General features: G+C 50.4%; 1 long non-coding RNA gene across 3 annotated transcripts in view; it reads right to left on the bottom strand.

Annotated features, from left to right (window-relative positions):
• LOC115305390 overlaps positions 1-6,819 on the bottom strand; it is a 10,297-nt gene extending 3,478 nt beyond the window's left edge. The window contains exons 1-3 of one of the 3 annotated variants that reach the window (XR_003914760.1): positions 6,495-6,819; positions 4,851-4,931; positions 3,349-3,446 (exon numbers count right to left, since the gene is read on the bottom strand). This is a non-coding gene — a long non-coding RNA (uncharacterized LOC115305390). Of the gene's footprint in view, positions 1-3,348; positions 3,447-4,850; positions 4,932-5,870; positions 6,089-6,494 lie in introns of those variants that run through there. The other 2 variants (XR_003914759.1, XR_003914761.1) reach the window with 2 other exon arrangements.
• Between the last annotated feature and the right edge of the window lie 219 nt (positions 6,820-7,038).

Raw genomic sequence — 7,038 nt, 5'->3', positions numbered from 1 at the left:
ATCGATTTCTGACACCGCGCGCGGTCCCGGATCTCCGCCCAAACGCTGCTTCGGCGGGGACTTCCGCTCTGGCGCTTGGAGTCCGGGATTTTGAGGGCAACCTCCATCCGCCCCCCTCCCCCACCTCCGAAAACGCTGCTCTCCTTTGGAAACACTTGAGAGACCCAAGACAGCGAGGAGACAGCGCCGCACGAACCGGGGTGGGCGCGGCGGGGAAAGCAGGACTTCCCCCCGGGCGGTGACCCCAGGATCGTCGCTACGGCTCCTGGCCACCGAACTCTGGGCTTTGGTGCTCGCGTGAGGGGTTTTTTTGGACTCAGTCTTCCGGAAGTCCGTCGGGCCAGCGCCTGTGGGCCAAGTTGGGGGTGGTCCCAGGGTCCCCAAGGCGCACTGGGGCTGGAGAGCGGGTCTGGTCGGGCACCCTCCACTCCCGGTTAACCGCCCTGGGCCCACCGCCTGCTCTTCTTCCCTGCGGGAGGGGACCGTGGCCATCATCCTGTCCAACCCCCTCAATTAGCAACTGAGGCCTGAGCTAATAATAATAATTACTAAAGGCGCACATTGACAGGGCCGAGACTAGAGACCAACTTCTCAGCTTCGCTTTAGAAAATTGGCCTCATTTAAAAAAAAAAGAAAGAAAGGAAAAAAGAAAAAAGTTTCAAGGAACTTTTCCCAAACTAAGAGCCTTCCTCTGCCCTGGGAGGGCAGGGGTGTGGAGCTGCTCAGCGCACCTGTGTCCAGGTCCCTCTTCACCCACCCACCCATCCATCTATCCACCTGCCCGCCCACCCGTCCATCTGTCCATCCATCAGTCCGTCCACCCGCCTCTCCGTCCGCCCTCCCTCCGCAGGCCTTGTTCCCCTGCGGGTCCCACACAAGGGTGAGTCCCGAGCGCCCTGCACGGTTAACTAAACCGCCCTGACCCCGGCGCTATTTGATATTTGCCTCCTTGACACTCATTTAGGAGCGCGCAGCGGTAACGCAGACATTGGACAAGTCCAGCCTGAAACCGAAGCCCTGTGGAAGGGGGGAGATGGGGAGAACCTGATAGCTGGAAACTCGTTTTCTCCAAAGGCTTTCGGGACATTTTAGCCGGGCTCCAGGCCCTCGCAGCGCCAGGGTGCCGCCAGCGCGGGTGTAAACGTTAAATGTTAGCTATTTGTTCCAATGATTGGCATGAAAATCGACTCTTTCTCGTCTTCTTTTTTTCCTCCTTCTCCCTCTTTCCTTTCCTTTCTCTCTCTACCCCTCCGGATTCCCACAAATACTAATTCAACCAGTGGCTCCTCTGAGCCGCCTTCCCATCCACCTTGCCGCCACCCAGGTCAGAAAACTTAACTGGAGGAAAGTAACATGACAATAACAACTTGGACGGGGCGTGGGGGGTGGGAGGGTGGCGGGGCTCCTCTGGCTTTGCTCCACTTCTGCTGGAGGTGATGCTGCTGGCCAGGACCGACTCCCCGACTCCTCTTGTCCGTGACTCTTGGATCCCTTTGCATTTGCTTCCCCCCTCCCCATTATCACTTTCTTTTCTTGGGGGGGGGTTATTTATTATAAACAGCAATGGAGAGAATGAAAATGCCTGGAAGGTATTGGAAATTCAGGAGTTCTGCGTGCTCTATTCAGGAGAGACAACCAGATGAGTAGATAAGAGAGTCGCCTGCTTTCAGAAGTTCCAGTTTCTGCTTGAGGGGAGCCACCCCACTAAGCGCCCTCCTGGGAGCCCGGGAGCAGGGGGGGAGGTGGAGGGGGGGCAAGGACCCTCTTCCCAGAGGGGAGGAAGGGCCACACAGTTGAGGCTTGCAACTACCAGTCTCCGCCAGACTCAGCCATGTTCCAGATCTCAGCCCTACCTCCCCCAAATTCTCTCCATAATCACCCATTTATTCCAGATTCTCCCCTCCCAAGAGGCTAGTCCCACCTCTCCCCACCCCCACCCACCATAATTCTCCGTCTCTCTCTTAATTGTTCTGTCTCTACCTATGCCTTCTTCAAACGTAACCTTTTCAAACTCTGATTAGTGAAGCTTCATTCTCCTCACTCACGCTTTTCCCCAACCTGCTCTCTCCCTTTCTCCCTCCTTCTTAAAAGATTTTGGAGCCGAGAAGATAAGATACGCAATCCTCTATCGGGAATCCTGTAATATTAAAGATCAAATGTGGCATCAATGGAAGACCAAATGCAGAGAGAGACAAAAGGGGGGAGCTGGGAGATGTTCATCAGCTAATTACAGCTGCAAATATTATGCAAATTTATCTTGGCACAGAAATGGAGAACGCGAGTTTAAGTGTGGAGATAATGCCGGAAAATTGAATGTTCATCTGGGCATGGGAAATGGCCCAGTAGGCTCCGTTGGCCTGTTTCATCTAGGGAAGCGCCGTTTTTTATACCCCTATCAGATCATCGCACTTCGGTGCTTGGGACTGAGAAATTAATATTACTTATAATTGATACTTGAAATTCTTGGAGTGATGTGTCCTAAAGAGAGGGAAGAGAGAAAGAGAGGAAAAGGGAGAGGGGGGCAGGGATGAAGAGGAGGAGAGGGAGAGGAAGGGAGAGGCTGGAGAGGGCAGTCATGCGATATTTAATACAAAATTGGAACCAGACACCCGAAATCCACTGTAGTAAGGCCAAAGGGAACCGAAAGATAAAAGGAGAAAAATCAGGTCTCTCTCTCCCTCTCCACGACCACCTAAAGCCTGAAGTATCTTCATCATCAAGACACAAGCTTTTAAAATCTGTCCTTATTTGGTTGCCAACTTTGGGTAAGAGTGTGGGACCGGGAACTGACCCTTGAACCCAGATGGCTGAGGACCTAGAGTAATCTCAGGAGAGGAAGGCTGTCTGGTGGGAAGGGGTGACTGGACCTCACCCTTGCTTCTCTCCCAAGTGCACCCCACTCCCTTTGTCTCTACCACCCGTGTTCAACATTCTTCAGCCCACTCTAGAACCATCTGGAAAATTACATTCCCAGGAAACAAAACACGTTGTCACACGTCAGAAGTAAACGTTCTCGAGTGTGGGGAGGAAGGGAGACAAGAGGACTATGGTGAAATGAAAAGAATTCTTAAAAATATATATATCAAGCCCTGCGCCCCCCGCCCCCCCCCCGCCATCTCCCAGTACAAAATCTACCTCAACCTAGAGAAACGTAGAGAATTTCAGATGAGCGTTACTTGGGTACAAGCCATCCAATTACCAAGAAATTATGATCTGACGTCAGGAGGAACAATTGGAGAGCCAATATGTATGAATCTCCTCTCACTGGTTTGCATATTTGCAACGATTGTTTAATCCAAGCAACCAGAAAGTAATCAACAGGCACAAAAACCTTAAAGAGCAAATTACCAGTGACTCCTGCCCCTTCTACTTCCTGAAGCCGGGAGGGTGCTCCGTTGGCGGTGGGGAGGGCACTCCCGGTGTAGCCCTGGATTCTGAAATCCATCCTGAAAGAGGCAGAGAGGAAAGCCTGTTGCATTTAGATGGCTTTTGTTCCTTTGGCGTTAGGGCAAAATACAAAAGAAACAAAAATGCCAATTATCGTAACTAATTAACCATTAAATGAGATGTGGGTCCTCTTCTTTCCAACTCTAAAATGGAGGGAAGATGATGAGGGAAGTAGGTCGGGGGGGGGGGTCTGGGAGAACCGGCAGATCCACCCACCACTGTGCTCTGGGGGGAAAAAAACCCTGTGCACATCCTGCATGTGTTAGCAGACAAAGCCAGAAGAGCTGAATATATAAATAAATATATATGTACTTTTAAAAAGAGAGCAGCGAATAAGAGAAACCTGAAATTGATTTTTTTTCTTGTTTACTTGGAATGAGGCTGGAGTGGGGAGCAGGGCAGGGTGGGAGCCGTGTGGGGGCACAGGAGATGGTGAGGAGGGAGGAAATCTCAGAAAAATTAACATTATTGGTATCTTTCTCTATAAAGATGCAAATGGCATTTTATCTTAACTTGGCTCTGTGCTTTAGTCAGTGTTTATGATTAATTATCTCCTTTTTCATAAAAATAAATCATGTTAAAAATTAGGATCTGGGTGCTGGGGAGAAAGTGAGGGCTGGCTTCAGGTCGATCTTGTTAATTTCAGCCTGAAATTGACACACTAATTAAAGAGCCGCGTGGTAAGGCACGAGCAGGCAAGATTATACCCAGCTCTTTTTTTTTTTTTTATCAGATCTACCTTATATTTTCCCAATTAAAAACTGCAAAAAGCAGTTTCATTGCCCCGGGATAAAAAATAAGGGCCCCCTTTTCACAACGCTGGCCATCACTTTCTACCATCAGATTCATTGTGATGTATTAGATGCAATAAATTATCCCATGTAACAAAACATTGGGAGCTGAAAGGCAGATAATCTGGGAAGCAGAGATAAGGATTCATTATTCCAAATCATTATGAATCCAACGTTGCCTCTGACTTCTTTCTTAATCAGCTTCTCTGATCCTGGATATGTGAGCAGTACAGATAAGGAAAGAGCCGTTTATAATTCTCCACCTCGTCTAATATTTTAAAATAAAGTCAGAGGCAAGAAAACGCCATAAAACACTGGTGAGCAGGCAAGCGCCGAATGAAAAATCACTTCCATGTTATTATATCCACAGTAAGATTTAATTAAAATTCTCCACGTCCACGTGCTTTATTTTCAGATAGGATTTTTTCCCATCACGTAATAATTGATAGGAATTTGCAAACGGGGCTATTTATTTAGGGCGCCTGGGTGGAATAGGTCTGATTTTTTTTTTAATTTCCAGTTACTGCTTTGCGAAACTTTCATTTGAGATGTCCATGGTTCCACCTAGGCCCCCCCCCCCGCCAGGCCTGCACCACCCACCCACTCACTCACCCCAACCAGGCTGCAATTCGGCGTCACGGAAACATAGGCAAAGTCACAGACCTAAAAGTCAAGTTTAATAAAAATGTTCTGCTAGAAGAAAAAAAGAAAGAAAAGAAAAATGAAAGAACTGATTTTTCTCTCCCCAGACCCCCTTTACATCCTCCCAATTCCCCCCACTCTGCACACTTAGAAGAGAACACATCTCAATGAGTGCAATGGAAAGATTAGAACTTTTAAAGCCAGGTTAATATTGAGCATGTTTTCATCTGGAGGCGAGCACGTGAGAAAGAACTACACCAATCTGAGGGTGTATCCAGGAAGGTAGATAAATTGACAAGGGGGTGATGCTGGAGACAGATAGGCAGAAAGAAAAATATTGCCTGTGTTTCAGGGAAAAGGAATGGGATATTGGAAACCTGGAAGAATAGACAGACAGATCCCCTAGCCCTGGTTAGAAAAACTCTAAGTGGCCACACATTCGTAGAAAGATTGGAGATTCTGCCGGCGATTTACTTCTTCCTACAAGGTCTCCGTTTTCTTTATCCAACAGGTGAACTTCCTATCTACTCGGCCATCACAGAGATTGGGGACTATCATCGTTAGTCATTTACTGATCCATCTTCTACCTCCACAGGCCCACGGACTTCCTTTTATATTTAAAATCCAATCGAATGCCTTACGATGTAGGGACGGGGCCCAACACCCCTCGGGATTGAAAGCAGTTGATGCTGGTAGGATGTCGGGATTGCCGCCAGGAAGAATCCCAAACCCGGCTCTCTGTCCCCAGGCCCTGTAGCCTTCTCTACTTGGTCCAGCCTCCGAGTCCTAGCCCTGGGAGGGATGTTCGCCTGCTCAGGGTTAAGGGGTTAAAAGGCCAGCGAAAGGCGCTCCAGCGAGGTAAAAGGAGCCAGGGAGGCCAAGAGGCAGGGAATGTGGGTGAGGGGTGCAGGCAATAGGTGGAGAGCCCCCCCAGTGTGACCCAGTGAACTGGGTCTCTAGCCTCCTGGCCTTGGCGCTCCGGGTGCGTACCAAAGAAGGACTCCTCAAAGAACAGGTTTATTGGAGAGTCCACGACCTTAGGCGCGGGGCCACCCTGTGCCCTTCTCAGAACAGGACAGGCTCCTGAGTCCCTGAGTCCAGCTGCTCCCCGGCAGCGCCCCTGAATAACGCCAGGGGTTCTTTCTTTCCTTCTTGTCTTCCTTCCTTTCCTTCCTTCCTTCCTTCCTTCCTTCTTTCCTTCCTTCCTTCCTTCCTTCCTTCCTTCCTTCCTTCCTTCCTTCCTTCCTTCCTTCCTTCCTCTCTTTCTCTCTTTCTCTCTTTCTCTCTTTCTCTCTTTCTTTCTTTCTTTCTTTCTTTCCGTTCTTTCATTCAACTCTCTCTCACAGGTATATATACACTCGCAAAGAGACCTGAACCACGAATCAGTCAGCCAGACTGGAAGCTTTTAAAATTCACAAATCGACTTGCAGCCTCATTAAAACAGCATCTTTACAGTGTGCAGGGACCGGTGTCCAAGAATCAAGAATAAACCTTCAGCCTTTGAGACTGAGCGACCAGCGTCTTTCCCTCACTGATCACTTCTCAGGATAAATTCTCTCCTTTCTTCACCCACTCTTCCCCGCCCCCCACGTCCCCCATCCAACCGCCACCAACCCTGCTGGAAGGATTCGCGCCCGTGTCTCTAATGAGCAGAGGCTTCCGCCCCCTAAGTCCAGGGCGACAAGAAATGCCCAGCTGGGCACTTCTCTGAATCTTGCCCTTGCTTGACCATTAAACTGAAAAATCACTTCTATTTTGATTAAGTCCTTATAAGCCCCAGTGTCTTTGGCAGTCGAATTTCCTTAGAGGAAGCCTTCCTTCCTTCGCTAACGACAGAATTGGGGTGATGGGGGGCGCGGAGCCTGCGATCAGGTGTCTCAGTTCCCGGCCGAAGCGTCACCCTAGACCTGGAGTCTAGCAAGTGCCCGCGTCAGCAGAAAAGGACCCGGGGAGAGGGGCGGCCAGACCGGCCGGAACCTGGCAGCGGGTCGCCGGCGCGCACGGGGAACCCGCGTGGCCAGGGTGTCGGTGGGAGGGGTGGCGGAGGGGGAGCCGGCCTCGGGTCCCAGCGGGTGCAGGGCGCGGTGGCGACGCCCCGGGGGGGGGGGAGCGCAGGCTCCCCGTCGGGAAACGCGGCCGCGGCGGGGACGGGGACACC

The sequence above is a fragment of the Suricata suricatta genome, chromosome 10 (genome assembly GCF_006229205.1).
Source record: "Suricata suricatta isolate VVHF042 chromosome 10, meerkat_22Aug2017_6uvM2_HiC, whole genome shotgun sequence".
NCBI classification, from domain to species: Eukaryota; Metazoa; Chordata; class Mammalia; order Carnivora; family Herpestidae; genus Suricata; species Suricata suricatta.
Note: the sequence above shows the minus strand (reverse complement) of the source record. Positions and strands in the feature narration are given on the sequence as shown.